At 35.4% G+C, this 26,172-nt stretch overlaps 1 protein-coding gene across 1 annotated transcript in view; it reads left to right on the forward strand.

Moving 5' to 3' along the window:
- Nucleotides 1-1,453, forward strand: part of LOC149410098 (oxysterol-binding protein-related protein 6-like) — a 134,216-nt gene extending 132,763 nt beyond the window's left edge. The window contains exon 24 of the mRNA XM_089648594.1: nt 391-1,453. The gene's annotated coding sequence lies outside the window, so the exon portion shown is untranslated. The remainder of the gene's footprint in view (nt 1-390) is intronic.
- Nucleotides 1,454-26,172: the final 24,719 nt, after the last annotated feature.

Consider the following 26,172-nt stretch of genomic DNA (forward strand, 5'->3'; position numbering starts at 1 on the left):
CATTGTGCTCTCTCCCATTTTACCTCATTCCTTTAACAGTCATCTGGTCTCTTTTATAAAGTTCACCAGGGTTGTCATTGGATATGTGGCTACATCTTCTGGTTCCACAATGTGTCTTCCCAGGTCTCATCTCTCCTCTCCAATCCCCCTTGGTTCCCTGAAGGCCCCACAAGGGAAGAGTTCACGGAGGTGGCCTCATCTCTCCTCTCCATTCCCCCTTGGTTCCCTGAAGGCCTCACAAGGGAAGAGAGCCTCACATCTCCTCTCCACTCCTCCTTCGGTACATTTAATAAACATAAATGTTAGGATCGATTTGACAAATTCAATTTTGCCTCAATTGAATCGTGGTAAGTTTATTCAATTCTAATGGTGTTATGTATTTGTTTTCAGATTTGGAAATCAACGCTTACAATAACCTCGTCAATTTGTCCGTGGATTCCATCGGACTCAACCTGCAGCTGTTACCCCTCTCGATGTTAGAGCGCTAGACACGACACATCCTCTACTCTCTTATACCTCTTCACATTTTATTATTATTTACCTTAATCATTTCCTATTAAGTAGCTACAATTTATATATGATAATCATTGGCCTACGTCTCTTGATATGGAATTCACTGATTGAACCTCACGGTGACTAAAATTACCCCAAAAGGCCATATATTTTAACAATTATTATTTAAATTTGAAAGTAAGAGATCATTCAAATGTCAATTTCAAAGAAAACCATTAAAAACACTTTTTTAGTCTAATACCGAGTAAGCCAAATAAAATTGTGCGCTTTGTCTCTCTTTCACTGCCTAAAACTGTATATCACCATTACATTTGATTCACAACAACGGTTAAAAAAGTATTGATTGCCAGATATCGATCGATGTTTTATGTTGGGCTGGGCAAGAGTACAGCTTGGCATAATAATCTAGAAATTTATTCAATTGGTACTAAAATTTTTCATTACAATGGCAACACAAAGCTACTTAATTTGTCTTTGAAATGTGACCTTCACTTTCAAGTTCTACAGTTTGTATGTATGTATATGTACACATACTTCCATATTTTCTTCCAGTACTTACTACCCGTACATAAGTGATATTTTAGTGTTTTTGAATTTATATTACGAAATAATTGCCGCAACTAAAGTCTCTCGTTTGTGGGCACCCTTAGATTTTGTTTTATTTTGATTTAACATTTGATAAATGTTTATTTTGATACATAAATTTCAGAAATACAAAAAATTACCTTTCAATGTAATTATCTTCCTTGTAAATTGTCAATAAACATTAAATTGTCATGGAATATGATGTGAAATCATCTCTTTGATAAAATACAATTAATTTCTGAACACCGTTGTGCTTTTTAAAACTTACAATCATTTTCCTGTGAGACATCTTGGTGTTGCCATTTAAAATATTTTAAACGATCGTTGCGCCATTAATTTTTGTCTAAAGTTTTAGTTTTTTACGTCATCAAGTAGTTATTATACGAAACAAAAACATTGTTGAAAAATTCTCATTTTTATGTTTTTTTTTTTTTACTAACTGGGTCAAATGTTTTCCATATCATCAATCTAACCTAACCTAACCTTTCTTGTGGTATTACGCTTCTAGGCAATTTTAATATGAAACAGTATGTATTTCAAGTTGTATTTTTATAATTTTAAATTATTATTGTCTTTAGCAAATAAAAAATTTTGCAAACAGTTTTTGCTCAAAGGTTTTGCCACCAGAATTGAATCGAACACAGCACTCATACAGATGCGTTGCTTGCATACAGCATGTTTGAAACTTGTTACATATTCAACTTCAGAAAAGAAAGTTTAAAATAAACCTATAATAATGAATAAATGCAAATCTTGGAAGCGGAAATTAACACACTCATCTGGCAAGGTCGGTAGCACGGCTGACTCCAGTTCCTGGAAAGGAAGGTACAATCCTCAGCTAAACCAAAAATATAAATTTTTAAATAAAATAAAAATTATTAAAAGAACACACTGTAAAAGTTTTGGAATATTAAAATTAAATGTATACAAATTTACCTATACACACAATCCAGTGTGTATTTGTTGCTTGCTATTACATATTAAACAGCTGTTTCACTTTTCAAAGGCATTAATTATGCTTCCGTAAGAGTCACTGATTACAATATTAAAGTAAATTACTTATATTTATTTGTTAAAGACAATAGTTTTTAAATTATTATAAATATTAATAAAAAGAAACATGCGTAAGAATAAAAATAACAACATTTTGTACGCACTTTGAGAATGATGAATCATTTCACATTAAATATTTGCGTAAATATTTAGGTATGGTGTTTCTATTTAACAAATCTATAGACAATGGTAGCTAGGCAAGGTGAAGGTGAAGCTTTTGAAAAATAAATTTTGCCTTAAAATTATATTAATAAATAAATAAATTATAACCTTAGAAAACCCATTATAAAGACATTTAATGTAATAATTTAATAATTATATACGATCGTTACAAAATGACGTGTTTTTAAATTGCTTGTATTTGTAAACTTATCGTAAATTTACTTGCAAACGTAAATATGAATGCTAACGATCCTGTAAAAATAAGTAGATTTTTTGTAACACTTTGTTTAATGTACATTAATTGTTTGTTGCATTGTGTGCGTAAGAGGTGGCAGGTACTCTCAATATCGCCACGGTGACTTCTGAATCAAATTTTTGCTTGAAATTGCTTTACCCATGTTTGGTTACCAGATCTGAATAGCCAGATCCTTCCAAAACTTCCTCATCCCCGTCTCGTCCAACATACCCCAATTGGTGATACCATGGTCCCACTGAATCAGGGCAGTTGGGACTCTTGCGCACAATTCGCATTAAAAAAAAAATATGGCAAAGAATTGTCGTAAAAGAAATTGTTTTGTAAATTATATAAAAACAGTTTTGCAGTGACACAGTAGGACCTCGATAATTAAAAAAAATGCATAAATCGAAATTTTTGCCAAACCACGTGAAAATAATTTATTTGAATCGTAATTAATTAGTCCGTACACGAAAATATATCTCTGTAATTTAATAAATTCAGTTTATAATTTTGTAAATCTGAATCTGAAATGTCAGCCGTGGGGATAAAAAGCAGTAAAATTTGGATTATATATATACGGTTCTAATTCGTATTATCATAACGTAATTCTGAATGTGATGGCCCGGCCGCGCCGGTAATCGATGTCGATTTTTCGATTTGTACGTGAATACATCGTATTTTCACAAATATCTAAATTTGAAGGCCCGGCCGTAACGATAATCGGTTTATGTACACGAATATTCAAATTGCATGGGAATTGTGGATTTCAAATTAACGGGGTTCGACTGTGGTTAAATAATCTAGCGATTTGAAACTTACCTCCCGATGATTGTGTATATTACTTAATGTATTATATTTATTTATTATTTTTAAGCTCGCCCACCGCCATCTATGTTAATACAGGCCATTCTCTAGAAACTACACTGATTTTAGTACTATTCCTCGCTAAACCCAGTGCAAGAAGTCCGTAAACAGATCTCGTTAACTGTCAGCGTACTTTCTACAGTGTGGCTTGTATTAATAAAGATGGCGGTGGCTTTCCCCTTGGTTAAGGTTATTAAAAGTTAATATATGATATTGTGATACGCAAGAAGCATAGCTTGAGATGGTCGTAGCCTAAACCAGATTAGATAGTTAGTTTTACATTCAGATTATTTTATTTCTATGTTATTTATTAAAATAATGACATAGTTTGCCTAAGACGCTCAGTGGTAAGAGCATCTGCCCTTCAAGCAGATGCCTTAGAGTCAATCCACAGTGTAAAAACTGCTTTAATTTCTCTCTTTTTTAATGGAGAACGGCCTAAATTCCACTTGTTTAAAACGTTTACAAAATATTTTATTTTACTAACCCATTGTAGATGTCTTATATTCAATTAACCTTTACCATAATATTATACAGTGAAATTTCTTTCAATAGTTTTCGAAGGATCGTATCGAAATAAACAATGAACGCGGGAATATAGAAAAAAAATTCATTCATATGTGTTTAATAAAATTTCCGTAATTCCTAAAATCTTCGGCCACAACAACAGTATACACTTTTTTAACCGGACGGTTAATTTTTTAGTTTGAAACGCTTATCTTTTTGATTGACCGTGTAATATGGTACTAAAACAACGTATAGAGAAACGATCGATGCAATCTGATTTCGCGAGTTTTGTATGAAATTAATTCATGACTGGAATAAATAAGCGATACTTGAGGAAAAACGATCGATTGAGATTTCACTGTTTTTCACACAAGATTTTAATGTTTCTAATCTTCCAAGTAGAAACTTATTTATAAATTAAAACAAAAACAATGTTATTTATGTACATTTTAATTTAGTGAATTGTTTTCTTTTAATTATTTGCCTACCAGTGTGATTTAAAGATATTAAACAAATGGGCTTAGCAACTCAAATATTATGGTCTTTATAGTATTTAAGCAAAACCACCTCTATCCACACTTTGTTCATCTTGACCTAATGATTGATTAGTAATCCTCTACAGCCTTTACACCATACAATCTTCAAACTAAAGCAATAGCCATTCAAAAATAAACTTTTAAAATGATGGCCAACTTTTGGTGAGGTAAATGCACCAATCATGAGCCAGAAAACATGTAAGTACTTAGCAAATCCAAAATGGTCGCCGTCATGGTTGAAGTGCAAAACCGCCACTCTAACAAATGTTAAGGTTCAAAAACGCTACTAAGCGTTATTCAACTTACATGTGTTTATAGAGCAGAAACAAATCTTAATGTGGATTTGAAAATACGAATCTAAAAAAACTTGCATTGGCTTGCAATTAAGGAAATATTCAAATCTGTAACGGGATTATTAAATAAATTAATGATTTTAACTGCAAACACAATTAGTCTTCATTTTGGGGTTAATCAATTTGCAAATATATCACATTTTTACAGCAGTTCAACAATATTTCACTCAGGAAACAGGTTACACATTATCGTTCCTCCCAAATTAACGTAATATGTTTTACCGAAAGGGTTTCAAAGAGTATTTTCTCTCTGTGTTAGCTGAACTCCTAAAGTCGACAGTTTACGAAGCGTCGCTTGGGTCAGAACTGCCAGAGTGACTGAAGTTAGGTAACTTGTTCGTCACGAGGGTTTCAACGAATATATTGGTTAGCTGCACTCTGAAGTAGGCAATTTACGAAGCGTCTCTTGGATTAAAACTGCCAGAGGTTTACTGAAGTATCACGCAAGGCACCGGGAAGTAACTTGCTCTCCTAGCACTGAAACACGACCTATTATAGGTCATCACAGCTGCGTCATCCCTTTCAGGGATCACATAATATGTAAGCCAGAGTGGCGAGGTGAAAACTAACCAATAGCATCCCTCGCCCTAATTAGTAAGAGACGAAGCTATGAGAAAGTATTGGAGATCGAAGAACTAATCAGTATATACTCGGTATCTGCATAATAATTGGAAGGTTTTTTTAATTAATTTAATGCCGAACATTCTGTATTTGTGGATAGTGGCAGTCATACCCCAGTAATTTGGTGAGTTGCTTTATTGAACTGCTTAACAAATATGTAGTTTGTTTTCATAACTATTGTTGCTACTTTAAAAGCGTATGTATTCCAACTTTTACACATTTAATTTTAAAATTATATTAAACCTGACAAAATTAATGTTTAATTGAAAAATTTTTTAAATTATACATTTATGAAATTAATTATAATTGTGCACATGAAAAAAATATTGGCTCAAAGGACAAAAAAAAACTATTTTATGTTTTAAAGATGCCATACGGTCAAAATATAAAATTTTACAATCAACATACTGTTAGTATTATAATATAAAGTTTTTTTTGTAATGTGAATAATATTTAGAATACTTTAAATTATTTTTGAAAATGATTTATGAAATGTTTGCTTTGTTAATTTAAAATGATTATGAATCCTTTCTAAGGCCTCAACATGCTTTCAAAAAGTTTTTTTTTTCTCTAATAATATTAGTATTGTTACTTGCCTTTATAATGTTTATGTATGCTGCTATAAAAAATATTATCTAATTTTACGTAAGTAATGTTTTCTTAACAATATTTTAATAACTTTTAAGTACGTACCTAATTAATATTAAGGTTTTGATCGCCCTTTTGATACAATTTTATTTATATATAACATACCATCACATTATGTCTCCAGAGTGGTAGGCAGAGAAGATACAGCATTAAAAATCACAGTCCTTATACAAATTTTACTTCTTTCTGAGATACTTACAAGCGTACACGTGAGCCTCGCTCGTGAGTATCCGCCATACTCTTTTGTTAGTGTTCGCACACAACGCTATGCGTCGTCATCGGATTTGAGGTCTGTTGCACGCTACTGACAGTGCTGGTAGCACGCTATGTTAGTTGCGTACGCAACTACTATTCGTTTGACAGAAATGGTGTCTGAGGATGATTTGAATGTAGAATTTATTCTGGAGGTGGGAAAATATTTATTTATTTATAGATCGGAGACGGTTTAAATGTAGTTCCCGTGAGCACTTAGACCATAGACCCATTGTACTATCTCCCATTTTACCTCAATTCTTTAACAGTCACCCAGTCCCTTTAATAAAGTTCACCAGGGTTGTTGTTGGATATCTGGCTATGGCTTCTACAATGTGTCTTCCCAGGTATCTGAGCCTTGTTCCCAACAGAGCGGGACATTGGCACCAAAGGTGAATTGGAGTCTCTTCATCCTCTTCACATTTCCTGCATCTGTTGGTGTTTTCCACTCCCAACAACTGCATGTGTCTCCTGAGATGGCAGTGTCCCGTTAGTAATCCTACCAGTTCCCTCAGTGAGTTTCTGTCCATATTGAGTAGTTGTCTGGTTCGCCTTGGGTCTGGTCCTTTTATTCCTCCCAGTGCTGGGATTTGACCCACCTTTCAATATGTATTTTAGTGTGGCAAGCTGCTACTATTTATGTTTATATAACTATAATTTACCGGAATACGTTAGAAAGGATTAGAGCCACCTGATAACGTATTAATTCCACGGCTGCAAATGATCCAGTTCAGTATAATTGGGGTAGCGCCGTGTACGGAAACGTACAGAGAAACGTTAAAGAGTAGCATATCGGTAGGCAACTTGTGGTTGCATTGCAGTCACATAGCTTGTAAGTATCTCAGTGTATGAAGGGCCTCAATTAGCCAAATACTTTCTGAAACATTATGTCTATTGATTTTGTATTAATTTGTTTTGTTTTCTTATCTCCTTTATATGTTGTATATTTATATGGTTTTAAATAAAATTTATTCCAATGATAAACAAAGCATAACATTACAGGACGACCGGTATTTACTCACAGCATACCCCAGTTGAGGATGCCTCAATTGAGGATGCCATAGTCTAAATGGTTTTAGGCAATTGGGACTTTTTCAGTGTTCACATTTTAAAAAATCACCTCCATTAGACGCCGTAATATTTTACCCATTATACTCTACTTAAAATTGTGTAAAATAAATACATCTAAAATATTGTAATAAATTATAATCATAGTTAATTTACGTGTGTACGCAGTTCTATTACGTAATTTATGACAATGCTGTAATTTGTATATATATAATATATAACCTTCAATGTGCTAAAGGCATAGACAATAATAAAAAAACACCTGCTTGTCTTCATACACCATCGACAATCATCATTATTATTATTGTTTAACTCTTTGAACACGTTGCGTTTTGATGCTACGGCACTTTTCTTTGATACATGTTCGCAAAACTACTGTTGTGATGTCTGTGTATGGGGCACGGCCACTCAAACCCGACTGTTGTGACGTCCGCTTACAACACGTTAAGTTATTACAATTTTAAAATTAAGCGCTGACTTTGCTAACTTCATCAAATTGTTGACCATCGAATCAACTATCAGCAGAATTTCGAGTTTTGGACGGTCCTCGTTGAAATACAGAACTCTCTCTGTAATCCACCTCTCGATTATTTGACAGCTTATTTTTACGAGTTGGCGGCACTAAATCAAGCTGTGTAATTTGCCGGTATTCCTATATCAAGTTCAGTAGCCCGCCGCGTGCCTAGACTCGAGCGCAAAGCTCTGTACCGCCCCGCATCGGTTAGGTTTATCCTAGACACTCAGTTACTACGCTGCCCTCTAGCTTCGTCTCGCTGACAATTTTTCCAGCCACCGGGGTTCGTTATTATTGTTTAGCTAGCAATTGTCGCTTGTGTTTCTGTTCGTTTCTTTCAGCCACATTTTTTGTTTGAATAAGTTTACAAATGGAGTCTTCTCGCCAGACTAAACACGACACTTTGACTTTAAAACAAAAAATGGAAAATTTTATGAAAGATCGATAGCAGTTTTTTTGTTTTTTGGTTGGATATTTTGTATGTATGCACCATAATCTAATTTCACTAATGGGACACTTGTCTGCAAGTGATAGATTACTGTAATTATTGCATATCGTAACAACAGTTTTCCTCTCATTTATGCGGTTTCATCACAACATAAATACGCTTGTAGATAGATCGAAAAAAATCTTAACCTTTACTTACTGGATACAAAAATATATCATTGTATGCGCCCGGGTGAACTGGTCGCACCGGGACTGGAGTGTTACAATAGTATTGTATCGTTCTTTACAACTGCCGTCAAGTTTTTCAAACGTTTGATATAATTTTTCATTTGAAAAAGTTCCCGTCAAATGCCGATACTAGCCGAGTTTTCGAACAATTCAGCAAAAAAGCACAACATAGTTGAAATGCTTTGATCGAAAGCTGTAACGGACCTAGATTCAGCGCTAAACGGTTACCTTTCGAATGTCGAGAAAAAAAACAAAATGGCGCTGATTAAATTTCTGTGAAATACTCCAGGTTTGTCGGATTTTAAAATTTCCTGCGTTTGATTTCCATCATTTCAATAACCCTACCAACTGACTGTCTAGCCAATGTTGCACTAATTAAAAGATATTATTGTTAATGTTGTATAAATTAAATTAAAATAAAATCCAATGTTATTATTGGGTTAATAGCCTTTTTTGAATTATGCTTCCATGTTGAATTAAATTAATGTTCATCCATTAAAGGGTAAATACGTCGCATTAAGTCAATTAGGTTAATGGTGTATGTTTTATTGCACTGAAGAGATTAACTGATAGAAGTGTACTGGGTTCGAAGTAAGCGTAATTTTATCTTACTTCCGATGGAATTGATGAAACTTTTTCAAAGATCGAAATTCTTTTGTTGAAAAAGCGATCAATTTCACTTACCTGCCTGGGGCCTAGGGGTGGAAAGATCACATGTAAATTGAGGGCATCAGTTTTTTATAAGTCACACTCCTATAGATTTTCTTTTCAGTGTCTAAATGGATGGAAGTCTTCAATCCAAAATGGATTTTTCAAGGTCTACAGAAAGACATTGCGGTAGTATAAATTCATAAGTTGTTATTTGATCCAGTTCCTCAATTAATTTTTATAATATGGAATATTTCACAAATAATTGAAATAAATTAATAACACTCATGTTAGCACCTATGTACATATTATTTGCATCCTAAACTGATGGCAAAGTCACCCTTAAACTGCGGTGAATTCACTCTGAAATAATAAATGCATTTTAAATGACAGCATTCGCTCTGAAGTAATGAGTGAAATGACGTTGAATTCACTCTGACGTAATAAATACATTCTAAATGATAGTGAATTCGCTCTGTTATAATGAATGCATTCTAAAATTACTATGAATTCACTGTGAAGTAATAAATATATACCTACATTCTAAATGACAGTGAATTCACTCTGAAGCAATATATACATTCTAAATGACAGTGAATTCGCTCTGAAGTAATAAATACATTCTAAGTGACAGTTAATTCACTCTTAAGTAATGAATTAATTCTAAATGCCAGTGGAAGATATTCTCGGTATCACCGTGAGAAACCACCACTCACGATTGAAATGACTACTATCATTTTATTCAGTTTTCAAACATTCCCCCAAAGTGGTTTCCACAGACCCATTGACAAAAGGCAGAACTTATTTGGTCAACACATAAAATATCCAATTTTTTATCCAAACTGATAATGAAATACTCTTATTAAAAGTAAACATTTTGCAATGTCTTTCTGTTGTCCAATGAATTAAAACTTATTATTTTTAATTTTAATTACTAACTAAGTACTAAGCGGAAAGATTTTTTATGACAAATCTATACCTATTATGTTCACATCGACGGCAATGGCAATCACCGTGTAAATCATATTTGGCCACTTTTCAGGAGAGACAAAAACTGGCAATGATTTTACCCAAACGAAAGACAATTAAAATGCGCAGTGATTCAGTTTTCATTGTAAGACTATTCCCTTGCATTGAAAAAATCCTATATGTATCAATTCCACCGATGAAGGTTTATTGCAGAATGACTTACAGCGATGATTTATTGCTGTTGATGTTATATTTCTTACTGTCAATAATTATACAGTTGTAACATTACACTACCAGTATGAAATAAAGTTAAAAAAATCATGCTGTGATTTATTTAAGCTATCTAAAATAAATTATAGTTCAATTTCTTTTAGTTTTTATGGTTTAGGATGTTTCTTGTAAAAATTATTAATATTTAAAATTCATTGCCATTTGTCAATTTTTCTTAAAATTTGTTGTCATTTATTCAATTTCCAAATAAACACAACGAATTTATTTCCAATATCTTTGCTAATAATATGTATTCTTGTTATCTATTTATTATTTTTTTAGTATTTTTTATTTATTTATTTAGTTAGTAAACTGAACACCAAACATTTGTTATTAATTAATTATTGTATATTGTTGCAGATTATGTCTTTTCACAACATGGTATTCACTAAACTGGTGGTTATTTTACACTAAACTGATGGCAAAGTCATTTTAAATAATTCACCATTAAGTAATTAATGCATTATAAAATTACTAGGATTTCACTCTGAAGTAATGAATTTATTCTAAAAATCGAGATAATTCACCATGAAGTAATGAATGCATTCTAAAATTAAGAGGATTTCATTCTGAAGTAATGAATTGATTTTAAACATATGTAACAGTGAATTCACTCAGAAATAATGAGTTCTTTTTAGAATGACGGCAAATTCACTCTAAAATAATGAATTAATTCTAAATGACAGTGAATTCATTTAGAAGTAATATTTTCTTTTTAAAATGACAGTGATGAATTCTAAATAAAAGCCGTGCATTCACCGTGAACTAATATTTGCTTTTTAAATAACTGTGAAGTAATGAATGCATTCTAAAATTACGATGAATTCGCTGTAATTTTAGAATAATTGACATTTGACAGAAAAAGGACAGATAATTCACTCTGACATAATGAATTGATTCTAAATGACAGTAAATTGATTCTACTGCAGTAATGGTGAATTATTAATTCCGTTAGTGAATGCCGTAATAATGTGATGTGATCTCCAAACTAAACGGACGGGTTTTATATGCATAATAAATTATAATTTAATGATTGCGTAGCTTCTCAGTTTTAATATCTTCCAATAGATATAATAAAATAGCTTTGCTTTACACTGGTCTAATACATAAGAATTCTGTAATTAATTAATCATGTGTTTATTAATACTTATTCATAAATGAATTTATAACATAATCACATTTCCGCCAAGCTTAAAAATTGGATGATTTTAAATCAGGAATTAATTATGTATTTCCAAAAGCAAACCAATGTTAATTCGACATAGAAGTATAGATTGGTTGTGATGATATCTTAAATATATATTATTATACTATGAATACAAATGTTGATGAATACCTAAAAGGCATAAAATTGTATAGTTTGCTGATTCTTGTATATATTATTGAAAAAATATATGTTCTGTTAAAACAATGCAGTTGTTCTTTATTATCCCTGCTAAACATAATTTGGTCCAGTCCACCATAGCAACGGAAGCAATGGGTGTTTACACAGTGAAGACTTTTCACTTTTATCCAAGATTTCAGTTTGGATTTCGATGGCGGGGGGAGTTGCCAAAAATCAGAACCCAGCAATGTTATCAAATACTTCCCAGTTGTTAAGGAGGGGGATGTGACTGATGCGACTGAGCAACTGATGTGACTGGAGCGACTAATGCGAGTGATGTGACTGATGTGACTGTGCCACTGATGTGACTGAGCGAATGATGCAACTGACGTGATTGATGCAACTGGTTTGACTGATGTGACTGAGCAACTGATGCAACTGACGACTGACGCGACTGACGCGACTAATGTGACTGATGCGACTGATGTGGCTAATGCAACTGATGTGACTGAGAGACTGATGTGACTGATTTGACTGGTGTAAATGATGTGACTGTGCGACTGATGCAACTGATTTGACTTAAGCGACTGATACAACCGATGTGACTGAGCAACTGATGTGACTGATTTGACTGATGTAACTGATGTGATTGAGCGACTGATGCAACCGATGTGACTGATTTGACTGGTGTAAATGATGTGACTGTGCGACTGATGCAACTGATTTGACTTAAGCGACTGATACAACCGATGTGACTGAGCAACTGATGTGACTGATTTGACTGATGTAACTGATGTGATTGAGCGACTGATGCAACCGATGTGACTGAGCAACTGATGTGACTGATGTGACCGAGCGACTGATGCAACTGATTTGACTAAGCGACTGATGCAACTGATGTGACTGATATGACTTATTTATTTATTAATTAACGCCCTTTTTCGGGGCTTTTACATGTGAATATTAAGAAATATACATTATTTATTGTACATAACTGAATTGCTTCATTAAAAATATTTTATATTTGTTTAAAAATAAATTGAAGATGTCCACTGACTTGGTATAATTGTTTCCCTCCATTAGTATTCTGGGCAAAGAGGAATAGGTACATATGGTAGTTAGTCCCAGAATTTCTGCACTGACATAAATTCTGACTTCTAGTATTACGTTGTGGAATCCGGAAGTTTATCAATTCTAGCAATACCGGACTATCAACTAAATCATTTAGAGTTTTATATAGAAATACCAAGTCAGTGAAAATTCATCTGCCTGACAATTTAAGCATATTCATATAATTTAACAGAGTGTTGTAGTTCAACATAGACCAACAGATGGAATAAAAAGAAACACAGAGGTCGCTCATAGACGAGATGGGAAAATAAAAGAATTACCGGCTTCGGGTATGTCGTAACCACCAATAATTATTGCCAAACTAGAAAAACTTTACCTGTTGAAGGCCAGAGCATAAAACAGAAATATATTTTTACTGGCGCCATTCATAAAAATCAAAAGTAGAATCTAAAGTTTTATTAGCCCAAACGATGTTGAATTTGTTTTTCAGTTCATTTTGTTTCACATTTTTCGAAGCATTTCTGTCAAAATCTCGCATGTTCTTTGGAAACCCATTGTCTTGGGGGTAACGGTTCCACTGGTTAAGGTGGGCCAAAGCAGACAATCCTTTATTTATTCCAATTGTATTGGTAAAATAAAAAATATTAATGTTACGCAACTTGATGTTTTTATCATAATTAATAATGATACGAATGCATTTAATTAGAGAATGAGTTGTATAATCTTATCTGGAGTGTTCGATCTAATTAAATTGGTACAATCTAATCTGTGCAGTGATTGACAACCCATATCCTGTGTTTCCCAAATGGTGGGTCGCCACTGGCACTGGGTCACAAAATCACAATGCCTCTTAATTTTTTGGCCCCATATAAAAGCTAGGTACATTTGGAGTTAGTGGATTAAGCTAATCAGTTGTTTTGCAAAGCTCAGAGTGAAAGCTTCAATAGTCTACTTAATTGTGATTGTTTGAAGTTATGGAGTCTACTAACCGAGAAATGTACATAATTTGGCACAATCATCTTTGCTATGAATTATTTTATTTCAACCTTATACGATGTTCTAAAATGGGCAAATTATTTATTTATTTTATAAATATTAAAAATTACAATTTTGGTGACTTTCTCAACTACCATACTAGGCTCGTACATGATTGATGTAAGAATAACAATAATAAAACATAACGGAAAAGGAATTTGGTGAAACAAAAATTAAAATAATGCATACCATACTATAAATATGAATAAAGATAAAACCTAGTAAATGATAGAGTTAATTTTTTTTTAAACACTGTACTCATGCATTCTTTAAAAAAAGCTCGTCCCCTTTCGATGTTGAACGCGGATAGTAAAAAGGGATATAGATTTAATTGACTTTATATCCGTGTTCAATGCATTGTATATTTTTAGGAGCAATGAACCATAATTGTCGTTCTGTCGTTGAGCGAATGTGGTTCTAGTTTTAGGGAGCACGCATTCCAGGTTTGATGAAAAGCGGGTGTGTGCTAACCAGCAGGTTATTTGTCCGTATGTAGCACAAGTTTGTCTTAGTAAATAACTGGGGAATATCTAAGACTCTAATTTTAGAAAACAGTTCGTTTGAGGGGTAGGGTGGCATTTAAATATAATTCTCAAAATTAGTTTTTGTACTGTAATAACTGGATTGATAATAGAATCAGCACAGCCACCCCATCCCACAATATTCTCTCTCCTATTAATACATCGCTAGTTGACTTAAGATGGGCTGCAGATCACATATGGGCCGTTCCCAACTATCAAAAAAATAATGAAGCACTCAAAAGGGCAAAATGAAATCAATAAACATCCTTATAAACAAACAAAAAGATCAACCCGTAAGAAACAAAGTTTTATTACCAAAATTCATCTTCAATTCATCACCATCAAGGATTGAAATTATTAGGTATGTTATTGTTTAAAATTCTATGTATAAATATTGAGTCGGCTACTACTCGCCTTTGCTGCAATGTTTCAAATGTACATTCAAAGTTATTGTTGAATTTGGAGGTAATATATTTTATAAATTTGTTTTGGATACGTTCTATACTGTTAGCAATAATAAAACGCTAAGTAAATGGTTATGATGAAATATTATATTGTCTTCACGGTCTATTACAATAATAACATCCAATATTCAGTAAGGTTATATCGCGCATTGCGCAGTTCCAAGTCTGGGCCGTTTGCAATCCTTGCTCGTCCCCCGGGTGGCCGGTAGGTGGCTGTGGAGTCGCTCCCGCCTTCAACCAGCAGCGCCTCTGCCGGCCATACTGTGAACCACATGAGAGTGGCGCCTCTGGCGGCCAATTGGTGAACTAAGCACTGTGGCGGCAGTATTTGAATGCGCTGATAACAATACTATGTAAAGTTTATATTGTGGATTCTAAATTGGCGATGCATATTCCAGTGTACTTCTGACTAATGCGAAATATATCATTACGATTGTACGCGGATTACTGAATACTATTGTATATATAATATATATATACAATATAGAATCACATGTTAGATATATAGTTGTCTATGTATATATACAAATTTAATATATAATAGAAGAATTGAAATATTCAATTCTGACTTATTTTACGTACATGTAACTGTTTTAGGAGTAAGGTATGTAGGTATAGCTCCCTTGCTGAAATATGAAAAAAAACAGCGGCAGGTAACACGAGAAGTATAAGAAAACCCACAGGTTAAAAAAGATTGAGAAACGCTGGTCTAGTATAATTAAGATACAGTTGAGGTAAATACAAATTATTGTAATTAATGCATATTATTATCTATTCGGATTTGTTACAAAGTTCGGAATGGTGGCTTTTTAAAAATAATTTTAAAATTACCAAGTTAACGAATATGGTCGCTCGTGGCTACCAGTAGTGTAAGCATTTTGCTGTGTGGTTATTGGTTGATAGTGCGAGACAGCAGCAATAGTCGGCAGTGGCAGTGTAGTGTAGTGTGACTGACAATGGAAGGAGATAGGGCTAGCCAAGTGTCAGTTCTCCTGGCCTGCCAGTCCCGCGCAGATCTGACACGGCTCCGGGGGATGGACTCCTCCTTCTTCCCCTTCATAACCTTGGCTTGCAAACACAACAGGACTGACTTAGTGCACTTCTTATTGGAGGATGACACATCCATACCCTCTGATGGGGCAGTGGTTGATGTTCCCCGCTGGTGTTCGGTGGAACAGGAATATGAAGGACACGATTCCATATATTATGCCATCCGCTCCAGTAATATGGAGCTCCTCCGCACACTCCTCGGGTCCGTAGCCCCCGAACTCTCGGAGAGACTCGTCTCAGAGTCTTACGAGGAATTACTCCTAAACAACGTCCTTGTATCAGAGGAAATGCATCTGTTTGTGCAATACACGTTGGTCGATTTACGTTTCTTATCCAAAGGCGACGGAGCGCTTCCTGACACCTCCTCCCATGATAATAATATCCAAGAACGCATCCAATTACTTGTGGAAAATATTGCGCAAATTAATACTTATGAGGAAGTGGATGGTCACTTTTTATACACCGCTAAGTTTATAGCTCAGAATGTCCACATACTGAAACAACAATTGAAATCGACGTACAACATTTTACCCTGGGAAGAAATGGAGTTCTGCTTGGTGAGCTTTGTATCAGGCCATATTCGGCAACAAGAATTGAGTATGTTCTATTTGTCCGTACTGAAGAAAGAGAGGTTAGTGAAGGAATTGAACAAGTTTGCCTCTGCCCTTCAAGAGTTAGAGGAACTCATCGAGTCTACAGATATCCAGAAGCTTCGGAACCCAGTGAGAAAAAACCGCGAGGATGTTGCCGCTAACATCAGCACCAGATACCCAGACTTGTACGCTGACTATCGGGAGGTGAGAGACATATCCTCGCTCCACATCATGAAGACATATCTAGACGCGGCCTTGCTGGCAGACTCTGCTACTAGACTCGGCCAGTTGACTATCAAGAGAGCCCTCCAGGTTACAGGAGAACATCTGAAGAACACATTGGACAGCCCCAAGCTCTCCCCAGCCGTGAGTGAACTTCTCCTCCTCTCTGCACCCCAAGAAACCAGAAAAGTTTTGCAAGACTTACGCAACTCATTATCCCATCCACATCTAGACTCAGAAGACTCTGTACTATATTCCAACACACAAAATGACATTAAAAAGATAGCATCCGTCATCTCCGACATAACATACTTCAACAAAGTGAACTCAATAAAGCGTACGCTGACCGCACTCATTAATTGTAATGGTGCAGAAGAATTTCAAGAAATTGCAAATGTCTTTCGAAATATCTGTTTTACGGATGTCCAAGAAACAGATATGGTTTCAAAAGACCGAAAGATTAAAGATCTTATTAGAAGCATAGACAATCATACTCCATATGAGAAGACACTGTTTGCCGAAATAAAAAATGTTCTCAACAACACAAAATTAGAATATCGTTTAACAATTGAAGATTATGGTTTTTTAAAGGGAATGGTTAGTGTTCATTCAAACTTTCATGGTCACGGAACAAAAGCTATTGGAAACCTTATAATTGGCGCAAAATTCACGGCTAAAATAATTTTAAAACAATTTCCAACAAAAACAAATTCATTAAAATCTGAAAACTACGAGCTAGAGCTAGGGAGCCTATTATACAGATTTTATAAAAGTGTATCTAAGAGAATTAAACCTGAGGTTGCCTATGAAATAATATTTGAGATATCTAGAATAAATTATGTTAAATCAATTGACAAGGGTAATATTAACAGTATTGTAGATTATAGTAGGCAATTATTATCATTGAATAATTTCAATAAAATCGGGAAAGGAAAGAGTGCTAAAAACGGCAGCGACATAAGAATTGCAGAAAAAATTACTCTGAAAATAACTGAACTGGAGAACATCATAGGAACTGATAGAAAGAGTCGTCAATCTTATGAACATATTTTATTATTACTTAAAGGAGAGTCCACAAACAGACTAGTGCTAGAAGGCCTTGTGTTGGATACCATGTCCCTTTTAGATAGTTCCAATCGCATTCCCAACAATATGCTGTACCTAGATGGGCACGTGCCTCTGTTGGGAGGTAGGTGCTTGCGCAACTACTTGGCTCACGGAAACGCCTTGGTAGATATTCTGCCAACTGATTCTTGGTCCGCTGTGCTCCTAAATGCCACGAAACTTACTGAAAGCAAAGACCTTTTCTCGTCTGCACTGAACAGTAAAATAGGGAACATTTTAAAACACAATATCAAACAATTGAGACGGAGATATGAGCAAGGCTTATCTATTCTTGACAAACAGAAGGAAATGTGGAAGACTCTGCTCGACGGCAACTTTGAAAATTTCATAATAGGAATCGCAAAAGGAGCTGATATACGTGCAAGAAAAGAAGATTTGTCATCTACGCTGCACTATGCTGTGCGGGGACTCAATATCGAGACTGTCAAATTCTTGATTAAACAGGATATGATTAGCACTGAAGTGAGGGATGTCAATGGTCGAACTGCCCTGCATGTAGCCGCAGCCTTTGGAAAAGAAGACACTGTGAGATTCTTAGTGGCAGAAATCGGAAATGCAATTGATCAAGTTGAGGGTACTGGAAAGACACCATTACACCTGGCCTCCCAATATGGCCACAAGAAAACTGTTATGACATTGCTTTCACTGGGAGCCAAAACAATCGTCAAAGATTCACTGGGATATTTTCCTTTGCGTTATGCTGTGGAGAAAAATTACTTAGATGTAGTCAAAATTCTTTTGGAGAAAAGTAGTTTTTTGATCGAAAAAATTGATAGTGGGGGCTTTACATTCCTTCATATAGCTGCAGAATACGGTCATGTAGAAACGGTCCAGTACTTGCTGCTAGAGGGAGCTGATATCAATGCTAGGACTAAGCGAGGAACGTTTCCACTGCATCTGGCAGCGTTCAATGGTCACCTGGAGGTTGTCAACGCTCTTCTAGAGAAGGGAGCCCATGTGAATCTCACAAGCTCCAAGGGTGAGACCCCATTACAGTTCGCCGTGGAAAACAACCACGAAGAAATCATTAAGATTCTCTTGAAAAATGGAGCTTCCGTAAATAAGGGAGATTTGGTAAACAACAACACCCCCTTCCACACTGCCATTATTATTGGCAATGCAATTATCGTCGATCTATTGTTGCAACATAAAGCAAATGTCAATGTTGAAAGAAAAAATGGCACTACTCCACTTCTGCTTGCGGTTGAGGTAGGAAAATCGGATATAGTTGACCTTCTGTTGCAGAATGGAGCTATGGCAGATAGCAAAGACATGAACGGTGTACTGGCTTTACACATGGCTGCCCACTATGGCCATACTTCCATTGTAGAGACTTTAATTCAAAGGGGAGTCAACATCCATATTCAAGGACATGGTCAAGAGACACCGTTACACCTGGCTGCACAAGCAGGTCATCTGCAAGTGGTTAACACTTTGCTGGCTGCAGGAGCTAATGCACATTCCGTATGCAATAAAGGTTCCACAGCTCTGCATCTCAGCGCCATAAATGGTCATGATGTAATTTCAGATGCTTTGCTAAAAGGAGGTGCTAATATTAACTGTAGAAATAATATGAATAACACACCATTGCACGCAGCTGCTTCTAAAACTTGCAATCAGAAAACTATCCAAATACTCCTGAAGCATGGAGCTGATGCTAAAGAGACAGAGGAACACAACAGAACAGCGTTGCATATTGCGTCGTTTATTGGAGACGGTCCAATGGTAGAAACATTGCTTCAGGAAAAGTCTGACGTTGATGCTAAAGACAATGACGGTGCCACGGCTTTGCACTTGGCTGCTAGTGGAAATCACAAGGCGGCTGTTGAGATCTTGTTAAAGTACGGAGCAGATGTTAATTGCTTGGATGCTACGGGTTCTTCAGCATTATGCTGGCCAGCAAGGAATAACAATACAGACCTGTTAAATATGTTGTTGGCCAAAGGAGCGAATTTAAACGTTGGACAACTTCTGTTCACTGCAATCACTGCAGGGCATAGACTTGTCGTTGAAGCCCTATTGAAGTTAAAAGATTTTGACATCACTGTTAAAGATCAAAACGGTTCAAACCTCTTATGTGCGGCTGCTGAAAATGGTGACGGGCTTTTAGCCAGGGCGCTGATAGAGAAAGGTATTAAAGTTGCAGATTGCATACAAGACCCTTCGCCTTTATTCATTGCAATATCATGGGGACATTCGGAGTTTGTTGATGTTTTGCTAGAAAATGGAGCCAATGTCAATCCCACGGATCCTAATTCCTCGCCACTGTATCAAGCAGTCCGCATGAATAAGCCAGATATTTTGGAAAGATTGCTCCACCATGGAGCAAACTATGATATCAGAGATTCGCAGAATAGAACGCCGTTAGAGCTGGCAGTTGCTCTTGGCCAAAAGCAAAATACTTTAGTACTATTGGAACAAGAATGTGTTAATATTAACGAGAGAAGCAATGAGAACTGGACGTTACTGCATACTGCGGCTAGAGCGGGTAATCTTGATGTAACTAGACACCTGGTAGACCGAGGAGCTGACTTAAATGCTGAAAACATACAAGGTTGTAAACCAATCACCATAGCCGCTATCTATGGCCACCAAAATATTTTGGCATTCTTCCTGGAACTTGGAATGAGCATTGATGATCGAAAATCTGATGGATCTACCCTGATACATTCCGCTGCCAAAGAAGGGCAGCTGGCGGTGGCTCAGTATTTGATAAACAAACATGTCGATATTAATTCCACTGATTTAGAAGGCTTCAAGCCTATTCATTGTTCTGCCGCACAGGGACACACGGAGATGGTCAAATTGTTATTACATAGCGGTGCGGTGTATGATTCCACAGACATTCTCGGTAGAACCCCTTCAGATCTGACTAATTGTAGAGATATTAAAGAACTGTTAGAGTCAATTGGAAAACTATTTAAAGCCCTCAAACAAAACGATATTGAGATGGTTAGCACATTGGTTAAAAACTTGGCAAATTATTTAAACATAAAAAGTTCTGACAATGCCACACTTTTACACATCGCTTCCTGGAAGGGCTTTCAGGAAGTTTGTGACATTTTGTTGAAGAGAAAAGCCAATCCCAATATTGTTGGAAAAGGCGGTAATGCTCCTCTGCATTACGCAGCCAAATATTCTCATCCAGGAATAGTTGAATCTTTGTTGAAAAATGGCGCAGTGCACAACCTCAAATCTAACAATACAAAGACTCCGTTGGATTTTGCAACTCAAAAATATGTCAAATCTTTGTTGCAAAGAGTTACTCTCTGTTTCAAGAAAGTACGAACCCACGATATTAAGGTAATTGAAGATATAAACAAAATCAGCGATGTAGAAATGGTAAAGGCGGTGATGAAGGCTCGAGACATCGACGGCAACACCATTGTGGTTGTTGCTATGAAATATGGTTTCCCAGCCATTGACATGTTAAAGCAGGTTTCACAGGCTAATGCTTCTGACAACTTGGTCAAGGTGGATTTGTTATTTATGCGTGAAAATTTCACGGAAGCCCTGGATATTTTAAAACAGATGCATAGTGAAAGAGTTGAATTACTGGGAGAGGATAATCCAGGAACGCTGGACATTCAATACAACATAGCGCATGCATTGTACAAACAGAGTAAATATTTGAAAGCTATGCCCATGTTGGAAGATATCTATAGGAAGAGAGTGGAAGCATTTGGTCCCGACCACCCAGACTCCCTGCAGACAAGGAGTATGCTGGCTTTATTATTATACAAGCTAGGAAGAACCAAAGAGTCATGGGACATATTCCAGGAAGTTATGCCGAGGCAAGAGGAAGCGCTGGGAGAAGGGCATGACGAACTAATGGCTACTAAAAACAGTGCAGGGCTTGTGCTTCGTACCCTAGGAAAGAATGAAGAGGCATTGCAATTGCACACGCAACTTTATGAATGGTTTCAAAACACATCAGGGGCTCAACACCCTAACACTCTAGTTCAACAAAACAACATTGCCTTGGTGTTGCTTGCCCAAGGCAAGCACCATGAAGCTCTCACATTGTTTCAAACAGTTTTCGAAGCCAGAAAAAAGGTTTTGGGGCAGGATCACTCCGACACGCTCAGGGCCAGACGCAATATGGCAATTGTTCTCATGAATCAAGACAAATTCGATGACGCTCTGCAAGTCTGTGAAGAAGTATTAGCTATTCAAAAGAATTTGTTGGGACCCAATCACTTTGACACTATTGAAAGTACAAATTTGATCACTCGTTTACATATTATTCAGAATAATGTTTACGATCTCCTAAAGGTTCACAAGGCAGGATTGGGAGCTAGGAACACTGTACTTGGTCACAACAGTCCAATTTACACGGCGCAGGATAAATTTCTAGATATATTTGAAAAACTAACAAATTCAATAATGGATATGGATATCGACTATGTTCATCCTCGTGGTGCTGATTTGCTCAAAGCAGCTGGTGCAGGGGATGGGGACAAGATTCGTAAATTATTAGAGAATGAATCGATCGTGTTCACTGCGGATGACGAGGGTAGAACGGCGCTGCACTTTGCCGCCACGGTGGAGGTTATGGAGCTGCTGCTGGACAGTGGAGCCGACGCTACTGCCGTGTCACAGAAGGGGAACACCCCCCTGCACCTCGCCACGCTCCGAACTAGCAGGCAAATGGTCTATCTCTTGTTGCAGAATGTAAAGAGAACCAAACCTAAAGCTTACCATAAGTTTATCAACGCTAGAACTGTAGTCGGAGGTTCTACAGCTCTACACGTTGCAGCTAAGAAGGGAGCAACCGATATTGTGATTTGTCTGTTGGAGCATGGTGCGTGCTACAACAGTCAGGATAGAAGCAACAATCACACGCCTCTGCAGTGTTCCTGCAGTCCCTCTGTGACACGACTGCTGCGTTTAGCCGAGGAGGTGTTTGAAATGGCGGGACATGGCGGCACTGTGCTTCCTCGGGGTGACGAGAGGCATTTGGCGGCGGTAATGAACTCGAGAAATACAGAAAACAGGACACCCCTGCAGCTGGCCGAAGATCGTGGCCACACCGCCACTGCCAGACTTCTTGCTTGGTTACCCCTGGATTAATCGATAGAAGGGCTGGTCAAACGAACTACTGCTCACAGGGTACATAAATTATTTCATAATACCTTTGAATTTACTGGGGTTAGCTAATATTTAGTTACAGAACAGTCCTGCTTTCCTATGACGCTAAGGGGATATTAGCCATTCTTTTACAGTGTTAGGTCACAACAAACATGTTGAACTTTGTATGTATGTAAACAATGACAATACATTAAATTTATTAATATTTTTTTCTTTTAATAATAATACATATCTATATGTATTTTGCTATAATTATGGCCAGTAGGTACCATGCTCGTTCATGCTTGACGATTTTATACTCATTTGAACATGTCTCAACGTGTGGTACCATCTTGCTCAATGCTTTTTTGTTCGATGCGAAAAACATTCAAGGTCCATAATTCTTGCTCGATATTTGATGGAAATTTATGATTTGACCTTGCGTCTTTGTGGTATATCTTGTATCGAGATGCTCAAGCGTGTGGAAGCAACGACAAGCATAGTTCCAAGTCAACATGTTCGATCGAACTAAACTAATAACTCATCTGTATTCTGCCGTTAGTGATTTTATGGCTAGTTTTAAACTTTTACTTATTTAATCAATAATTAATTTTAAACTTTTTCCTAACCAAAACTCATTCTTTGCTCTGCTAAAATATTTTTTTAAATTTTATCAACGGCTATTGAGACTCTGGCGAAAACCTATTTGTGCCACAGTCTAACATCGCAACAACATATTGTATTGTCGAGCGAGTCATACCAATCTGTACCCAAATCACCGGTGTGAAGAGTGACATGCCATCTTGAATGTAAATGTGAAATTATTTTCAAAGTATTTTTCAAATCCTACATTGAGTTTGCAAGGTTTTTGGCATAATTTTTTATTATTTAGGATCATTTACAGGTAAATAGGATTACATACATAAAAATTATTTTATACGCGTGTGTTTTTATATACCTATATTATATAGATGCCATCTGTGACAAGTAAAACATGTTTTTTTTTTTATTTTGTAAGCATCTGTTGGACAAACATGCTTATTTTAAAAACATGGACGTAAAAGCAACATGCCATATTGTTTCTCTATCTGCACAGACAGACTGAGCCACAGCAACGCATGGTGGCGCACAGCTAGTAACAAATAATTTAAAGAGTTTAATTATTATAAGGCAATTTATAACCTGTACAATAAATTAGGCATAATTAACTGTAATGTACATAGTTAGCAAATTAATCTGTCACTCTGTTCTACAAATTGTAATGTACATAGTTAGCAAATTAATATGTCACTCTGTTCTACAAATTGTAATGTACATAGTTAACAAATTAATCTGTCACTCTGTTTTACAAATTGTAATGTACATAGTTAGCAAATTAATCTGTCACTTTGTTCTACAAATTATTTCCTTTGTTCTTCACTGTTTTAATTTTGTATTAGTTATTTTTATTAACAGTGATTTATCTACTTTTGTTGTTTTTGTTAACATTAATTTTAAACCTAGATACTTTTGTAGTTTGTCAGCAGGTTCCATAGTCATTCAAATTAATCGACGAGCCAATCAGGGGAAGGGGAACAAACCAAATTGCGCGGAGCGCGTTAGGCAGCGTGCCCGTTCCACTTTCAGATTCAATAAATGAAGCTGACAGTATACAAGCAAGTCGCAATGTAATATCACCTTTAACAGTCCTCGAAAATAAAATCTGCTTACAAATTACTAGTCCTTTTTACAATATTATAATAATATTATTATAGTATCCCAAATCAGGAAAACGAAAATTCTTGGGCTTGTTTCCAAAATTAATTTTTTTGTTACGCTATTTACGTACACTTTAACAAATGTGTTATAATCGATTCATTTAAGAACGAACATTCAGATCCTGCGCAGAAAAGTCCCACAATGGACAGCGCTGCTAACGTTTGCTTTACTTTAGCGAACTTTACTTTGATGTCATATTTTATTCAAGGCATTCTTGAACCCTCCTGGTGTCAATAATATGTTAACTCTAGCTCGTCGAAATGATACCCAGATTTCATGTTACGGCAAGTCTATTAATTTTAATAATTGTCTGTCATGGGATATTTTATGGATTATTTAAAAATATTTTCAATCTGTCTTCCTACATTGTTTATAATAATGATGATTGCAAATTAACACTTAGATCAAGAGATTTATAGATATATAGATAGGTACATGACGTAGGATCAAATTACAAGTCATAATGTTAATTATAATTAGCAACACAAGGGCATCAGTAGGACATCAATATAAATTATCTGTATCTAATCACCACGTACATTGCACCTGTCTTTAGCTGAATATGTAGACAAATACGTGCAAGTATTTTTAATTGTCATTAGTACTCATTAACATAACAGCTGTTCCTCACCACAAAGAGACAGGGTTTTTGTGTTTGGTGGAGGAATTTAACCTCAAATAATAAAATATTATAACGCAGCATTAGGATTTTTCTTACTCTAATTATGTATATTATTTCAAAATATGGAATGTATTGCATTGCACTATCCCTGCATACATTCTGGAATAAATTCTTATTATTATTATTATCAATAAATGCCTTGAAAAAATCCTACACCATATTGAATCCAAAATATTAAATATACTTTTAAACTAGACTCTAACTTGGACTAATTTGGTTGTTTAGTATATTATTGTATGAAAAACAGTGTTAAAAATATATTTTCTGTAAAATTTATACATATTTTTGCAATATGTTCATAATTAATTAATTAACACAAAATACATATATTTTTTGCAATATTTAGTGTAAATCTGTTTTTCTGTACACAAATGTTCATAATGTTAAAGTTTATATGTGTGGTAATATTCCTAAAATGAATCAATGATAAAAACTTAAAATAACACCCCCTCCCTAAACACGAGTTATTCTCAATTAGGGAGGTATTAATTAACATCTTGGAACATATATTATATACTTAACCTTATGCAGATCATCTGAAATAACATACTGTTGTACACCGCCACTAGACGGTTAGTATATATACTTGTCTTTGTAATTTTCTTAATATTAACTCTCCGTTTGCTGTTCAATTACTGATGTTCTTATTTAATTATATAGATATTTATTATTTGTTATCTACTGTAATAAAAAATATATCAGATTTTACATATTTTTTTTAATTGAATTTTTGAATAGCTTCTGTTTTCTATTTATACTACTCTTCCATTAAAAGCATTTG

Source organism: Hesperophylax consimilis, chromosome 28 (assembly GCF_061612785.1).
Source record: "Hesperophylax consimilis isolate HC1 chromosome 28, BYU_Hcon_1.0, whole genome shotgun sequence".
Classification (NCBI taxonomy): Eukaryota; Metazoa; Arthropoda; class Insecta; order Trichoptera; family Limnephilidae; genus Hesperophylax; species Hesperophylax consimilis.